Genomic DNA, 19,252 nt, shown 5'->3' with positions numbered 1-19,252 from the left:
AATTGATTAATTAAACCCTTTAATCAAAATCTTAAGTCATAATGCTGTCAATTAATGAATACTTGTCAAAACCTAGATCACTCAAATGTAAGTTCCACCAAAGTAGATACATCTGGGTTAGCTTGGTGAGACAAGCGTGAGTAATGGTGCTACTCATAAGAATTCATTATTGTTTGACTTAATTGAGATTATCACAATGGTTTTGGATCTCAAGGCATTAGATGGGATCGAACATACCGGATTATATAATGATTGAATCCTATAATTGGTAAACGAGTTACCTACCTAAATAACTTAATTTTAAGCATCCTGTCAAAGCAAACTTAAATTTAAGTGAAATATGGTCTTAGCCTACTAATCAATTTCGATAGTTGTTAGTTTTGATAGGAGATGTAAATTAACTTTTTGTATTTTATTATCGTAGGATCGTGTCGACTAATAACACTACTACATTATCATTGCAATTGGACTTTGAGAATGACAAACTTAATGGGATAAACTTTCTTGACTACTTTAAAAACTTAAGAATTGTTCTCAAGTAGGAAAGAAAGGCATATGTCCAGGATGGATCCATTCCCAAGGAGCTTACAACCAATGCTCCAAGAGCTTAAAGGGTTGCTTACATAAAGCACACGAACGACTTAGTGGATGTAAAATGTTTAATGCTAGCTACCATGATTCTTGAACTTCAAAGAAATTTAGAACACATGGAGGCTCATGAGATGATTATACATCTCAAAGAAATGTTCCAATAATAGCTAAGGTAAGAGAGGTATGGACCACAAAAGCCTTACATTCCTGCAAGATGGTTAAGGGTGCATCAATTAATGTTCATGTCTTAAAGATGAAAAGCTATATTGATCACCTTGAGAGTCTCAAATTGCCCCAAAGATAGGAATTAGCAATAGTTTTCATCTTGAACTCACTCTCAAAAAGTTATGACCAATTTGTTATAAAACTATAACATGAACAACATAGAGAAATCTATTTCTGAACTACATGGGATGCTCAAAACTGCTGAGTAAAATAATAAGAAAAAGCCTAGCACTGTTTTGATGATTTAGAAAGGAAATATTATGAAAAAGAAAGGCAAAGGCATGAGAAAGGTAAAGGCTTAGGTGGTAAGACTAGAGAGTCAAACAAGCCTGAAACTAAGCCTGCAGACAAGAAGGTAAAGCCTCCAAAGGAAGGAATTTTTTTCTTTTGCAATGAACCTAGACATTAGAAGATGAATTGCAAGCTTTACCTGGAAGATTTAAAAAAGAAGAAGGATATCGAGGCTACTCTTCAAGTATTTATGTTATAGATATTTACTTTTCTACTTCTTCTACATAGATATTAGATACGGTATGCGATTCTCATATTTGTACAAATGCCTAGGATCTTAAAGATAGTAGAAAGCTAATAAAGGACAAAGTAGACCTACGAGTTAGAAATAAAGCAAGATTTGCTACTTTAAGCATAAGCATTAATGAATTAGTTTTGCCCAATGAGCTTTTGTTAATTTTGAACAATTGCTATTATGTTCCTGCTTTGAGTAGTAACACTGTTTCTCTATCTTATTTGGATAAGGAATGTTATACTTTCATTACTAGGAATGGTAAATATTCTACTTATCGAAATGACATTTTTTATACTGATAGTGATTTGCATTTTAGTCATTATCTTTTAAATCTAGAATATCTTAGTAATAGAAACATCTATAATATAACTACTAAAGGGATTAAGTCAAACAATTTGAATCCAATCTACCTATAGCAATGTCGTCTAGACCATATAAATGAGAAACACATTTCTAAGCTCTATCAAGATAGACTCTCAACTTATTTGATTTTAAATCTCTTAACACTTACGAATCTTTTGACACATTTCTATACCGCGGCTCATGGCATAGAGTAGCGCCCTTCTGGCATCAGTTGTGTCTATGTACCACTGTGGACTCAATTCATGCTGCGGCATGTGGCACAACAGTACTTTGTCTCTATTTTCTTCTCTTTTTAATACTCAAGTGGCCTACCTTGATACTGAACCCACAATTAAGGCTAAAACACAATCGAATATGATTATTAAAGCTCCCTGGCCATACATTACCTCAACTTAATTATCCTAATTAAACATAATAAATTAGGGAATTAAAAAACTAGGATGCTACACGCATTAAGCCTTGAATCATCGTTCTACCATTCAACCCTATAATCATACCATTCAATTAACACAAAACATCAATCCATCATCCAAAACCATAATAAATTTATTAATTACTAATTTACCCCTAATTAGCAACTAGTCTCTTAGATTGAAATTTAGGATGTTACAGTAGCAAGGTAGAAGAGCTCCAAGCAGAGCACAATAGTTGATTTTGCAATATAAGCTTAGTATATAGCAACATCAAATATAGCTAAAGAAGTTATTTGGATTAGGAAGTTCATTATTGAATTGGGAGTGGTACCTAGTATCTCAAATCCAACAAACTTGCTCTCTAACAATAATGGTATAATTACACAAACTAAGGAGCCAAGGTTACACTAAAAAACTAAGCATATACTCAGGCATTTTCACCTCATTAGAGATATCAATGATAGAGGTGATATAAAAATATGCAAAGTAGTTGGAGAAGACAATGTTGCTGCTCCTCCTATAAAGCTTCTTACACAAGTGAAACATGAACATCATATCAGGACAATGGGAATTAGACAAATTAATAATTGTACATAGTATAAGTGGGAGGTTGTTGGAAATTATATCCTAAAGCCAATCATTGTGCTATGAACATTGTTATTTAATGAATTTCTCTTTTATTATCATATTAATTTCATGTTCACTATAATAACTGTATCCTTAGGTAAACTATAGTGATTGTCCTAAATATCTATGATTGGTCATCTATAAGGAATCATAGATGAAATAAGACTAGTATGACTTTGATTAATTATAGAAATGTAAATCAAAGTTATAGGCACTTGCAAGGGTACATGTAACCTCCCTGAGGTTAAATCACACTTAACTTCAAATTATGGTAATCAAAGGCTTAACTCATAAGAATTACCAAACTGTAGGATTTATAAAAGAATTTCTCAAAATCTATTTCAAGGAATCCCAATTTGCCATTTCAAATCTCAAATATAATTTAAGGACTCCAAATCAGAGTTTTGAAAACAAAGTGGAAGCTTGAAAATCAATTAAGACTAAAAAATGAGTTTTAAAACTCAAATCAGATTTCACACAAAATTTGACACGTGCGTCATGACGTGAGACATATTGTATGAAATTTGACAGATCAGTGCTATTATTTGATAGCACAAGGAGTGAACTTCCAACTCATCCCAAATCCCCATTTGATGTCCGATTAAGGTGGTTTTGGTATCTACACGGAGCTTTCTCCTAGCTCTACCTAATGGCACCAGTTTCACACTCTAATTCATTTTCTATCAAAAGTTAGACACCATAACCCATTTTGACACATTTTCACAAAATTCCTCAAATGGGATGTCCTAACTCAACCGCACGTGCCAATAGCCTACACCAACCCTCCGATCACACTCAATAGACTCTTGCAGACTCATGCAACACACCACATACAACCAAAAATGCTAGTTTCACAAAATCACCTCCAAACCCCAATTTTCATGAAATATAGAGGGGGAAGAAAAGTTGCACAAAATTAACTTTTCATTCATATTTCTCAAAAATACATATGTTCCTACCTGCACAAGTATTTTGGCCCTGTCCATGGGTTCACAACAAAAAATCACTATCCCAGGGCATAAAATACACTAGTTAAACACAAAATCATACAAGTAGTAAACAAATCATGACAATTTATCCTAGTTGGCAATTACATTGACAATTACACATGTAAACAACTAAAGAGTGGTGGAATCAAGGGTGGTAGAATCAAGGTTTCTTTCTGAAAACCATTTCATACTCAAGCATTTGTCAATATGCATCATTAAAATAACTCACAAATCACATTTTACAACACAATTAACATTTAACTATAAAAATTAAGTTTCTCTCGGTTACCTCAAATCTTTGAGAGGTCAAAGGTTTACCCCTCACTATATCAACTTTCCTAAGCTTCAACAAGCTTTGAAGGTGCCAAGACGAACCTCTCTACAACCAAATCATAAGGATATCATCATCATCTAGCTCTTTAAGCTCTATCAATATAAAAACTCCTCATACTCTATTTTACCAACTCATAATCACTACCCATTCATACCCAATGGGATCATTAGATTTTACTAATGCACATTATCATTAATAACACCTCAAACCATCATTAATGCACATTAACCTCTCCCAACTACCTTATAAATACCAATTTTCATATATTAAATGCTCCTATAGACCAACCACTTTTAAAATCATCAATGTGATGTTCCAATACATTGAATTACTCCTATTAATCTCATTTTAACTAATAGAATTAGACCCATACTTCTATGGACTGAAAATCCATCTCCCAACTCAAACCCTACCACAACTAATCATAAATGAAAGAGGGAAGGGAAGAAGAAAGCACTATAATCTCACCTTAGGTGTTTAGGAGCTTCAATCTATCCTCAATGGGGCTAAATATCATGCCCTAGTAGAGCCAAAACCAAGCTCTTTGTTTTCCTCCTCTCTTCTTCTTTTCTTATCATACAGCTTGTGAGTTGATTTATCAAATTTTTGGCCATGCACTGCGGCACATGTTACCCTTCGTCACGGCACATGGCACAAAGGAGCTTATTATGTTCAAATTGTGTCTGTGCACTGCGGTAGACCAACCACGTGCTGCAGCATGTGGCACAGAACACAACAAATTACATCGATTATACCAAGTTAAGCCTCTCTGGCTACACACCTCGTTAACTCACTAACTACTCTAATTAAGTTAATAATTCAGGGTTAAAATTTTTCAGATGTTACAACTCTCCCTTCCTTTTAAGAATTTTATCCCTAAAATTTGATAAATCATATAAATCTTACCAAACTAAAAAGATGGGGATACAGTTGCCTCATTTTCTCCTCTATTTCCTAAGTGGCATCACCGGCAGTGATTCCTTTCCATATCACTTTCACTAGACGGATAGTCTTGTTTCTTAGCTGCTTATCTTTCATATTAGCTATCCTTTCCAACTCAATCCGGTAATTCAAATTCTCCTGTAGCTTTGCCTTTTTTAGTTCAATAATGTGAGATAGATCGAATTGGTACTTCTTGAGTTGTGAGACATGAAACACATCATGTACACTGATAGGAAATTAGTCGCTTATCCTCAAAATTACACTAAAGCTAACCCTAATGCAATATAGGGCCAACCCTAGGTCATCTCCCAAGGAATGGTTTTAAGTCTAATTGAAAGTTATCTAGTGAAATAAATCAACCAAAGTTTGTAGGAATTTAGTTATCTATCTAATTATCTAAACTAATTACCTAATATGCAAGTAATTAAAATGCTAGTGAAAGTGAGTGAAATGAACTTCCCTTTTTACAATAATGGAACCCTAGAGATTAGTTGATTTTGGACTCATTATCTTCTCATGATTAGGCTAAGTTTAGCTTCCCTTTCCTCTTGACTAAAGCTGTCATGACTTAAGAAAATTATCCTAAGCCAATTAACCTAATTAGCTAACCTTCCTAGGTCTTAGATTAAAGTCCCTAGTTCAATTAACCAATTAGTGAAGACATTAGCCAAGTGATTCATTCAAAATCTTCTCTCAACAGCCATAGTCAAACACATAAATTGAGCAACCACAAGATTATGTCAAGCTACTCAATAACACAAGCATTAACACCACAAGATTATGCAATATTAACACAAGAAATTCACTAATTGAAAAACACAAGATTATGTGCCAAACAAAGAGTGGCAAAATTCAGTCATGGCTGTCCAAGGAAGAAATTAAATGAAACAATCCTCTCTCTTTACATCAACATCAAATTCAAATTAGAATTTATAAGCTAAGATGATTAGACCCTAGATTAAGGAATCTAACCATCTAGTAAAAAGAGAAGAGGATAGGAAACAAAAGAACTTAGCCAATTTGAAGCTCAAGACTCATCCTCCATCTTCATCTCTCTAGGATTCCATAAAGAAACTTAGCCAATCTCCATCTTCAAGAACCCTAGTGATTGCTTGTGAAGGCCAAACTCCATAGCTCTTGAATGATGGAAATGAGCTTCAATCCTTGTGAAAATGGAAGGGATGGAACGAAAATGAAGAGAGGAGAAGAATGGTATGAGTTTTGTGGAGGTTTGGTGGCTGAAAATGGAGGTTAGGGTGCTGGAAAATGAAGAACAAAAGAGAGAAAATGAAGAACACTATGAATAAGAGAGAGAGAATGTGGAAGATGAATGAGATATGTGTTGGATCCCATTTGGGACTTAAAATGGCGTGCTCCTTGGTGTCTCCCATCAGCTGAAGCTTAATTAAAATAAGGAAAAAGAAATTAAAATGTAAATGGGAGCCTTGTCACACTTGCAAGGTGGCAACTTCCTATTGGTTTGTAGATGATTCCAATGTGTGCCTAATTTCCCATGTGTCATCCACATCATTTTAGCTGATCTAATCCCTCAAAATAATCATAATTCACGTGCAAACCATCAGCCATTGTCCTCAAGGAGTGTTGACCTCAATTGCCCAATTGATGCACAAGTCACATGCCACCTATGTCACATAAATCACATAATTCAATTAAATAGCATATGATATAATAAAATCTAATTCATGTCCAGAATTAAATTCATAATTAGAAGGGAGAATTTATTAAATTAATCAAGTTTCAGGCTGCACAAAATTATATAAAAATTTTCACACAAAGGCAAACCAAAAACTAGGACAAACTAAGACACTTAAGAAAGTGTTGACTTTTTTATTTAATTACTCCCAAACTAAAATGAATTTTAAAAATATAATTTCACCATTCATCAACTGGACATAAAATGCACTTTGTCAATTTTTCTTGTACATTTTCTCAAAAGTTCATTTTTTTGGACCAAAATGCCCCTAGTGCACTGATCTTAGAAACTTAGGCAAAGTTCCAAATCTAATGCAATGTGTGCACTTGAAGGTGATAAATCATTAATAAAATGGTCCTAATTGACAAATAAAAGTGGGTAACAAATGTGTTCTATCATACACCCGACAAATGTAGGGGTAATACAATTTGATACGCTAAAGGCCTAATCCTCTCTAGAATCTCAAACAGACCAATGTATCTAAGAGTCAACTTCTTAGCTTGAATAGACCTCCCAATACCAGTCATAGGTGATACCTTCAAGAATATATAGTCTCCGACTATAAACTCTAGCGGTCTCCTTCTCTTATCCGCATAACTTTTCTACCGACTCTGGGTAGTCAACAACTTCTATCAAATTACCTCTATCTTCTCTGTGGTTTGATCCACCAAATTTGGACCCAAAACACTTCTCTCACTTTACTCAGTATAGCAAAGAGGAAGTTGACACTTTTGACCATATAAAGCTTCATATGGAGCCATCTGAATACTTGTATGAAAGCTGTTGTTATAAGCAAACTCCACAAGTGGTAAGTGTTTATCCTAACTTCTACTAAACTCAATAACACACGCTTGCAACATATCCTCAAGAGTTTGAATCGTTCTCTCGGTCTGTCTATCGGTATGTGGGTGATAAGCCGTATTAAACTTCAATTTAGTACCCAAAGCCTGGTGTAAAGCTTTCCAGAAGTTCAATGTGAACCTCAGATCGCGATCTAACACAATCTTTTTTGGTACCGTATGCAACTGCACTATCTCTTAGATATAGACCTTAGCAAATCTCTCTAAGGTATAATCTACTCTAATGGCTAGGAAGTGAGCCGACTTAGTCAGTCTATCCACAATTACCTATATAGCATCATGACTCACCTGAGTATGAGGCAATCCCATTATAAAATCTATAGACACACTATCCCATTTCCACATTGGGATTTCCAAGGGTTGTAATAGCCCAAGTGGCCTCTGGTGTTCTATCTTGACTTTCTGACATGTCAAACACCTAGAAACTAACTCAGTCACATCCCTCTTTGTTCCATGCCACCATCATTGCTTCCTCATATCTTAATACATCTTAGTGGCACCAAGGTGAATTGTGAGCTTACTCCTGTGAACTTCTGATAGTATAGTCTCTCTAATCTCCTTATCGTCAAGAACACATATACAGTCGTGATACAACACGAAGCCATCATCATTGAAACCAAAAGCCGTCATTTAGTTTTCCTCAATGTCCTCCTAGATTTCTAACAAATACTCGTCTTCGAATTGTGCTTTTCTCAATTCTTTCCAGAATTCATTTGTAATTACTGTGATGTTCAAGTTGTATGATGCAAAATTAGGAACATTCTTGTGCTCATTAGAGAAATCCTCTAGCATCTTCTGCTCTTACATCATCAAGAATGCTACGTGTAGTGTCTTCTGGCTCAACACATCAGCTACTACATTAGCCTTACCAGGATGGTACTTTAACTCAAAATTATAATCCTTCAAGAACTCCATCCATTTCCACTGCTGCATATTCAACTCTTTCTGATCAACTAGATATTTGAGGCTTTCATGGTCATTGTATACCTCAAACTGCATACCATAAAGGTAATGTCTCAATATCTTAAGCACAAACACCACTGCTGCAAGCTTAAGATCATGGGTGGGATAGTTCTCCTTGTGCGGTCTTAACTGTCTCGAAGCATATGCCACAACTCTATTATCTTACATTAAAACACATCCAAGACCCTTAATTAAAGCATCCGTATAAACCACGAATGGTAATTTTGGATCTGGAATGGTCAACACAGGTGTAGTCGTCAATATTTGCTACAACTCTTGCAAAGCCTCTTCACACTTGTCAGTCCATATGAAAGGATGATCTTTCTTAGTCAATTTGGTTAAAGCAGATGCAATCTGGGAAAATCCTTGAATAAACCTCTTATAATATCCTGTTAGACCTAAGAAACTTTGGATCTCAATCACAGAAGTTAGTCTTTCCTATTGTAGCACCGTATCTACCTTATGAGGATCAACTGCAATACCATTGGCCGATACTACATGGCCTAAAAACTTCACTTCACGCAACCAGAACTCACATTTGCTTAACTTCGCATAAAGCTTCTTCTCTTTCAGAATTTACAACACAATCCACAAATGCTTAGCATGTTCTTCCTTGTCAACCAAGTATATTAAAATATCATCAATGAAAACCACTACAAACTTGTCCAAGTAGGGCCTAAAGGTTTGATTCATATAATCTATAAAGATTGCGAGTGCATTTGTCCACCCAAAGGGCATAACAAGAAACTCATAATGCCCACATCTTGTTCTGAAAGCAGTCTTCGGTATATTATCCATTTTTACTCTCAACTGGTGATAGCCGGATCTCAAATCAATCTTAAAAAATGCTACTACTCCAACCAATTGATCTAACAAGTTATCAATTCGAGGTAACGGGTACTTATTCTTAATTATCACCTTATTCAGCTGCCGGTAGTCTATGCAAAATCTCAAGCTACCATCTTTCTTTTGGACAGATAGAACAGGCGAACCCCAACATGAAACATTAGGTCTAATCAAACCCTTCTGCAATAACTCCTCTAGCTACTTCTTAAGCTCATTTAATTTTGTTAGAGCCATCTGATATGGAGCCTTAGAGATTAGCTCGGTACCAGGTGCCAAGTCGATTGAGAACTCAATCTCTCTCTCTGGTGGTAATCCAGAAACTTTATCTGCAACCACCTCAGGAAACTCATTGATAACTCCTATCTTGTCTATTGCTCCATCGTATACTCCATGCATTAAGCAAAACACCATGAAAGCTTGACATCCTTCCTTCACTGATTTCTCTACTTGTACTGTTGATAAGAACTTAGGAGTGTGGGGAGTAGTAATAGATATAGACTATGTAATCTCATCATTCTTCGTCATCACCATGTATACCGGTAATGAAACTATCTTTTTATTATAGTCTAACATCGCTCTATTAGAAGACAACCAATCCATGACAATTATCACATCAATTCTCGACATAGGAAAATAAATCAAATGAATACTTATGACTACTTCACCAAATTTCAACTCTACTTTCAAACAAGCCCGACTGGTTCTCACTAAAGCACCAGCTGGTGTAGACGCATTCATCATGAAAGGCATTTCAACCACATGCAATTTCAGTCTTTGTGCATACTCATTAGAGATAAACGAGTGAGTGGCACCAGAATCAAACAAAGCAGAAATTTATTGATTGCTTAAAGAAATCATACCTCAGATAAGCTTCGGGGAAGCTTCAGCCTCTTCCCTTGTCATAGCAAACACACGATCAGGAATAGCAGACCTCTGATCAGTGTGAGGAATGTTCTCGGGGCAATACCGAATGATGTGCCTAGCCTTGTGGCACTTGAAACATGTCCAACACTCCCCAATATGGTGTCTTCCACACTTGCCGCACTGTAGGGCTCTAATCGATCCAGCTACCATAAGAGCAGAATCATATCTCGAAACTTAACTTTACCTACCCATACTCTTGGGGGCATTACTCCTCATCTGGGAACCTCTAAAATGTGAATCCCTCTAGAAACTTCTCTTCTTACTAGGACTGCTACCCAGTCCAGATAGTCCAAAGCTATATCTAGCTCTCTTGCCAACACCACCAGTATGACCTATATATGTAGAGAAACAGCCCCTACCATCTCTCCTCTGGCTGTCCTCAGCCTCACAACCTTGTTTGGCCACTGCTCTCAACTTACTACACATGTCACTGTATGAGACAATATCGAAGGGTGCTAGCTGCTGTCTGTAATCAAGCCATATCTTTTCAAGTACTTGCTCAGCCTTCCAATACTCATCATCATGATTCCTCAAGTAGGTCAAGTATTTGGACAACTCGTTGAACTTAACTATGAACTCTTCTTCGTTCATGTTCCCTTGTTGCAACTATTGGAACTCAACCTCTTTCTCAGCTCTGAAGGAGGCAGGAAAATAATAAGAGAAGAATCTCCTCTTAAACTTACTCCATGACAATGGAGACCCATCTGTTGGTCTCACACTCTCCCACTATTACTTGGCAGCATCCTCAAGCAAGAATGTAGCAAGTAGTGCTCACTACTCAGATGTGCAGGTCATAACAGAAAAGATAGTCTCCAACCGATCTATCCACCTTTCAGCCACTCTATTCTCCATGGAGCCCTCAAATGATAAAGGATTTAACCTTATGAACTTCTTCAATGCTAAATTGATAGAGCTCTCTTTCTCTCTTCCTCTAGGCCTCACTGGTTCAGGCCTCCTCGATCTACTCTCTTCATAATAATCCTCTTCTTGTCCCATCTCAAGTTTTTCTCCACCATGACCACCAACTCTCTCTACGGTGTTACTTGACTCTCCCGGTCTTTTCTTTAAAATCTTATTATATTCATATATTCTCTGTTCAATTCTTTCCATCATGCTCTTCAACTCAAATAATATATTCTTATTGCCCGTTATAAGCCTCGGTTGCTCTCTAGATTGACTCAAGCCTTGTCCCATCTCAACACTCTTACTAGGAACAATGTTCTCCTCTTATACCAAGACTTCTCACACTTGTCTTGATACATTTTCTGGAATGTTGTCGGTAATATTTATTGTTTGGACCATTCTCCCTTCATAAGGATAGAAGTTATTCCATAAAAGAAAAATAGTTAACACTAGCTCAAAGGGGAAAACATGTATATAATGTCAATTGCCAACTCTCTATATACAAATGCACCATTCACAAAATAAATTCTCACATAGTTCACAAATCCATGGTCCAGTTCTCAGAACCAGAGAAACTAATACCAAACTGTAACCTCCCTGAGGTTAAATCACACTAAACTCTAAATTATGGTAATCTAGGACTTAACTCACAAAAATTACCAAACTATAGGGTTTATAAAAGAATTTCTCAAAATCTATTTCAAGGAATCCCAATTTACCATTTCAAATCTCAAATATAATTTAAGGACTCCAAATCAGAGTATTGAAAACAAAGTAGAAGCTTGGAAATTAATTGGGACCTAAAAATGAGTTTTAAAACTCAAATTAGATTTTCACATAAAATTTGACACATGCACCGTAGTGTGTCTCCTTTGTGCCATGCGTCGCAGCGTGAGGCACCATGCGCCCCAGTACATTGCATGAAATTTGACAGATCAATGCTGTCATTTGACAGCACAGGGAGAAAACTTTTGACGTGTCCTAAATCCCCGTCCGACATCCGATTGAGGTGGTTTTGGTGTCTACACGGAGATTTCTCCTATCTCTAGCTAATGGCACCAGTTTCACACTCTAATTCATTTTCTATCAAAAGTTAGACACCATAACCCATTTTGACACATTTTCATAAAATTTCCCAAATGGGATGTCCCAACTCAACCACACGTGCCAATAACCTACACCAACCCTTCGACCACACTCAATGGACTCTTGCGGACTCGTGCAACACCACACACAACCAAAAACACTAGTTTTACAAAATCACCTCTCAACTCCAATTTTCATGAAATATAAAAGGGGAGGAAAAGTTGCACAAAATCAACTTTTTCATTCATATTTCTCAAAAATACATATGTTCCTACCTGCACAAGTATTTTGGCCCTGTCCACAGGTTCACAACAAAAACTCACTATCTCAGAGCACAAAATACACTAGTTAAACACAAAATCATGCAAGTAGTAAACTAATCATGAAAATTTATCCTAGTTAGCAATTACATTGACAATTACACATGTAAATAACTAAAAAGAGACATAAAGAGGATTTACTCCGCAAATCCTAAGTCTCTATATGTTTTCCACTACTTGGATCCAATGAGCTAGTCCTTAAAAATATTGAGAATTTCAGGGGTGAGTACAATCACTCAGTAACCAAGTTTCACTTAACCCTTACAGTTACGTAATAATTGTAAATAGATGCAAATAGGCACATAACACATATATCACATAGTATTGGGTCACGGTTCATAAAACTAACAACCATGTGACCGGGCTTATTGCAAAATACTATATCATGTTGTTTTCAAAAACATAACTCAGGGTTGTAAAAATAACAACCATGCACCCTTAACATATACTGAACCACAAAACTAACAACCATATGGCCAGACTTATATGCATGATCATGTGCCAACCTTATATCCTCTTATTACCTCCAACACAAAATCGATGGCTATCACGTGGCTACGTCCTTCACGGACTAACCCAGCCTTACACTTGTAAGGAGCTACCGGGCTAAGATTAACTCACTTACTTATGTAATCCAGTTTCCCCTAATACTAATAACCATGGGGTATCGTACCCTTAATCTAGTCTCCTCATGAATCGGTGGAGACTAGTTAGGTTTGAGTCCCTTGTAGAACAAGTGGGAAAGTCTCGAATCAATCATAGGACAAGGGCTACCTCTCGATTCCAACGGTCAATGCCAAGGCTAGTTCCTGATTCCAACGCTCACTGCTAATACCACGTAGATTTCAATCAAACTACTCATCTCCCTAGGCAAACTCTCGCCAATGATCATGCCATGCACATTTCACACATTTTATGAATTTCAACATTCATTACTCAATACATGAACTCACATAACGCGTATACTTCACATTTTAACACATAATTCATCACAATTCTCCACCCATAATAATAAATCACAATTAAGTTCATAAAACATTAAGGGTGGTAAAATCAAGATTTTCTTTCTTAAAACCATTTCATACTCAAGCATTTGTCAATATGCATCATCAAATTAACTTACAAATCACATTTTACAACACAATTAACATTTAACTATAAATATTAAGTTTCCCTTGGTTATCATAAACCTTTGAGAGGTCAAAGGTTTACCCCTCACTATATCAACTTTCCCAAGCTTCAACAAGCTCGAAAGGTGCCAAGATGAATCTCTCTACAACCATATCATAAGGATATCATTATCATCTAGCTCTTTAAGCTCTATCAATATAAAAACTCCTCATACTCTATTTTACTAACTCATAATCACTACCCATTCATACCCAATGGGCTCATTAAATTTTATTAATGCACATTATCATTAATAACACCTCAAACCATTATTAATGCACATTAACCTCTCCCAACTACCTCATAAATACCAATTTTCGGATATTAAATGCTCTTACGGACCAACCACTTCTAAAATCATCAATGTGGTGTTTCAATACATTAAATGACTCCTATTAATCTCATTTTAACCAATGAAATCAAACCCATACTCCTATAGATTGAAAATCTATCTTCCAACTCAAACCCTACCATAACTAATCATGAATGAGAAAGGGAAGGGAAGAAGAAGCACTACAATCTTACCTTAGGTGTTTAGGAGCTTCAATCTATCCTCAATGGGGCTAAATATCATGCCCTAGTAGAGCCAAAACTAGGCTCTTCATTTTCCTCCTCTCTTCCTCTTCTGTTTTCACGCAGCTCACGAGTTGATTTGTTAGATTTTTGGCCATGCGCCGTGATGCATGTTGGCCTCCACCGCGGCGTATGGCACAGAGGAGCTTGTTATGTTCAAATTATGTCTGTGCTCAATGGCAAACTAATCACGCACTACAGCGTGTGGCACAGAACACAACTCTTCACTTTCTCATCCTCTTTCCTTGCCTGGGTGGCCCGCCTTCGATCCGGACCCACTTTTAGGGCTGAAATCATATCAATTATGCCAATTTAAGTCCCTTTGGCCACACATCTCATTAACTCACTAACTACTCTAATTAAGTTAATAATTCAGGGTTAAAATTTTCTGGATGTTACAGTACAAGGTGCTAAACTGACTTGCTATGAGAAAGCTTCATGGTACAAGTCATAAGCTTATCTCATATGTAACCATATTATTAAGCCCTTTGATATAAGATCATCATGGATTCCTATATGATGACCACTGAACTTTGACCTAGTTAAAAGTCACTTTTAACCAGGTGATCATGAAGGCTATGATTGAGTTTAGTGATATTCATGAAGAGAAATATGAGTGGTTAAGATGAAATTTGTCCCCTACATGAATTAAGAGATATTATTGGGCCCCTCAATAAGTAAGACTGAGAAAATGTATGGCCATACTATAATAAAAAGGTTTTTTCCATTACTATTGTCACTCTACTTAGAGATTGAGAAAGTAATGGTCAAGTAAAGGAGAATGACAATTCGACGGTGATCTGCATTTGTGATCTGTCTAATAGTGATTTGCTACATATTGTTGAGGTGGGTGTTTTTAAAATGCATTTGTTAGCAATGTTAGGTTCGGGTATGCTATTGGTTTTTTTTAAAAAAATTTGCCATTATAAATGTGTTATTGATTTGCATATCAATACTCCAAATCATATTCAAACAATGAGAGAATCATGCCAAGTATGTGATATATTCCCCCGTTTTTAAAAGAAGACTACATTCCACTATGGCCTATATAGATTCAGTTCCTTTTCTTTCCAAGTTTTCTTTTACATCTTACTTATTTTATCCATGAACTAAAATTCATTGCGGCTCTGATTATAGTAAAGAATCATGGTACTCATTTTGGATGTGGTGCTAACTACTAAATTTGCTCCTTGATTGGTCTAGTCATATGAATCAATTTCTTTTCTTGAATTATTCTTGGTTTGTTATCCTGTGACACGCCTGAACAATCAATATGAGTACCATAATGTGGCACAGATGGTAAGGCAGATTCTTAGTAATCCCTTCAGATATCAATTCTTTTTTTTTTGTAATGATGAAAAATATAACCCACTTGCCATATTTGGCCATCAGTCTGTTTTTCCATCCCCCCAATCCTTCCCTTCTCAACATGCCATTCATTTGCCACACCTCCCACCCTTTTGCTTTTCCTCCCTAATAGACCTATCTATTAATCCTCTTTTAGAGGAAGAATTGGATGCTACTTTTGCAGGTACTAGGGATTCTGGCACCATGTTTCTACTGGCTCAACTCTTTGAATTGGTCCTCCATGACATTTCCATTTGTTATATTCTTTCCCTCACTTTTACTTTACTTGTTCCCTAGTTATTTGCTAAAACTTCCTATAGTTATAGTGTTGTTCAAGTATAGGGGAGCTGTATCCCTGTATATTGGCATTTAGTTTTGCATTTAGGTCCTATATTCATGCATTTGCATTTGCATTGTTATTGTTTTCTCCACCATACTTCTTGGCCTCTTGAGTCTCTTGACTTCCTTGTCTTTTTCCTTAACCTGACGCATTGAGGGAAATGCCAAGTTTATCATTATTTTCCAGGATTCGTTTTTTTATGAAATGCTTGTAATCAATTGTCTTGTTTTATTCATTTATGTAACATGATTGATTATTTGCTTGAAATTTTTATGCACTGTTTGTTTAATTTTTCTTTGCAAGTCAACGAATTTACTTTTGTTATTCATTCCTCATCTTTTCATTTCATAATATTTCTAACTTTTAGGTTTCTTTTATACATTCTATATACATGAAAATGTTTTGAAAAATAATTTTGTTTTCATGTTTTTGCTTATGTAACTATTGATTGTTTTATTAATTAATATGTTAATAACTTAGTCAATGTGAATTTGTTTGATATGTATTCTTCTTAGTAATAGCTCTATTCCTACCAATTTTCTCTTCAGTTACTTTTTATAATTGTTTTTAATAAATTAATTTTTTTAATATTTACTATTTTCCCATTCTTTTTATCAAAATCTCTTCTTTTTTTTTTTAAGTTCTCTCTCCTTTCTCTCTTTTAATACGTCATCAATGATGCTATCATTTCATCTCCGCTTTGCTTTTCTTCTGGACCAATTTTTATGATTATTTTGCAAGATTAGTTTTGGTTATTAATATTCATATTAAGTTTGTAAACAATTGTCTTGTATAATATATTTATTTATCATTATTGATTATTTGCTTCAGTTTTTTTCACTGTTTGTTTAATTTTTCTTTGAAAGTTAATGAATTTATTTTTGTTATTTATTCCTCTTTTTCGACTCATCTCTTCATGATATAATATTTATAACTTTTAGGTTTTTTTTTATACGTTCTATATGTGTGTGTGTGTTCTGAAGATTATTTATTTCGTTTTCATCTTTTTTCTTATGTAATTATTGATCGTTTTATTAATTAATTTGTATGTTAATATCTTAATCAATGCAAACTTGTTTGATATGTATTATTCTTACTAATAAGTCTATTTGTACTATTTTTCTCTTCATTTACTTGCTTTATAATAATTGTTTCAATAAATTAATTTGTGTTTTAATATTTATTGTTTCCCTACTTTTGAAATTGTTGATGCTCTTTTGTTTTTTCTTTTTGTCAAAATCTCTATTGTTTCTATTTCCCTCTTCTCTTTCTTTATTAACTAATACGTGGAACAAATAATTTAAATAAATAATGATACTTGATACAAATTTAAAATCCAATTAAATGGAAATAATTTTTTAATTAAACTTGTTAATGTTTAAAATAACTTTTAAAATGAATATAGATAATATAATTTTGGGTACATTTGGCAACATCTAGAACATTTAGATTAAAGGAACCTCATAAAAGAACTAACATAGCCCATGTAACCTCCCTGAGGTTAAACCACAATTAATTCTAAATTATAGTTATCCAAAGTGTTAAAGAGGATTTCACAAAAATCATTTCACAAGAATCTTGATCTTGACAGTTCAAATCTCAAACATAAATTAGGGACTCCAAATCAGAGTTTTAAAAACAAAACAGAAGCTTGGAAATCAATTGGGACCTAAATGATGAGCTTTAAAACTCAAAAACCATTTTTGTGCAGAAAATGACACGTGTGCCGCGACGTGTCTTCTCTGTGCCATGCGCCACGACGCATTGCACGAATTCTGACAGATCAGTGTTGTCATTTGACAGCACAGGGAGTGAACTTCCATCACATCCCAAATCTTCGTCCGATGTTTGATTGAGGTGGTTTCGGTGTCTACACAAAGCTTTCTCCTAACTTTAGCTAATGGCACTAGTTTCATACTCAAATTCATTTTCTATCAAAAGTTGGACACCAAAACTCATTTTGACATATTTTCACAAAATTTCTCAAATGGGGTGTCCTAACTCAACCACACGTGCCAATAGCCTACACCAACCCTCCGACCATATTCAATGGATTCTTGCGAACCCGTGCAATACACCACACACATTCAAACATGCTTAATTCACAAAATCACCACTCAACCCCAACTTTCACAAAACATAGAAGGGGAGGAAAAGTTGCACCAAATCAACCATTTCATTTATATTTCTCAAAAATACATATGTTCCTACTTACACAAGTATTTTGGCCCTATCCACGAGTTCACAATAAAAACTCACTAACCTAGGGCACAAAATACACTAGTTAAATGCAAAATCATACAAGTAGTACACCAATCATGACACTTAATCCTAGTTGCCAATTACATTAACAAATACACATGTAAATAGTGAAAGAAAGGCATATCGATAATTTACTCCACCAATCCTAAGCCTCAGTATGTTTTCCCTGACTTGGATCCGATGAGCTAGCCCTTGAAAATATTGAGAATTGAGGAGTGAGTACAACCACTCAGTAACCAAGTTTCACTTAACCCTTATAGTTACATATTAATTATAAATAGATGCAATTTGGCATATAAACACATATATCACACAGTATTAGGCCATAGTTCACAAAACTAATAACCATGTTATTTCATAAAAACATAACACAGGGTTGCAAAAATAACAACCATACACTATTAACATGTGCCGGACCACAAAACTAACAACCATGTTGCCGGACTTATATGTGTGATCATATTCCTACCTTATATCCTTCTGTTACCTCCGACATGAAATCGGTGGCTATCACGTGGCTATGTCCTTCACGGACTAACCCAGCCTTTCACTTGTGAGCAGCTACCGGGCCAGGGTTAAGTCACACACTTATGTAATCCAGTTTCCCCTAATACTAACAACCATGGGGTGTCGTACTCTTAATCTAACCTTCTCATGAACCGATAGAGACTAGTTAGGTTTGAGTCCCTCATAGAACAAGTAGGACAGTCTTGAATCAACTATGAGATAAGGGCTACCTCCTGATTCCAACGGTCGGTGCCAAGACGATTCCCGATTCCAACGGTCACTGCCAATATCACGTGGATTTCCAATCAATCTACTCCTCTCTCTAGGCGAACTCCCGTCAATGATCATGCTATGCACATTGCACACATAATATACATTTTCAACAATCATTTCTCGACATATGAACTCACATAACACATATGCTCAT

This window comes from Prosopis cineraria, unplaced genomic scaffold (assembly GCF_029017545.1).
Source record: "Prosopis cineraria cultivar Desert tree isolate PC_DT_omini unplaced genomic scaffold, ASM2901754v1 PC9, whole genome shotgun sequence".
Lineage (NCBI taxonomy): Eukaryota > Viridiplantae > Streptophyta > Magnoliopsida > Fabales > Fabaceae > Prosopis > Prosopis cineraria.
Note: the sequence above shows the minus strand (reverse complement) of the source record.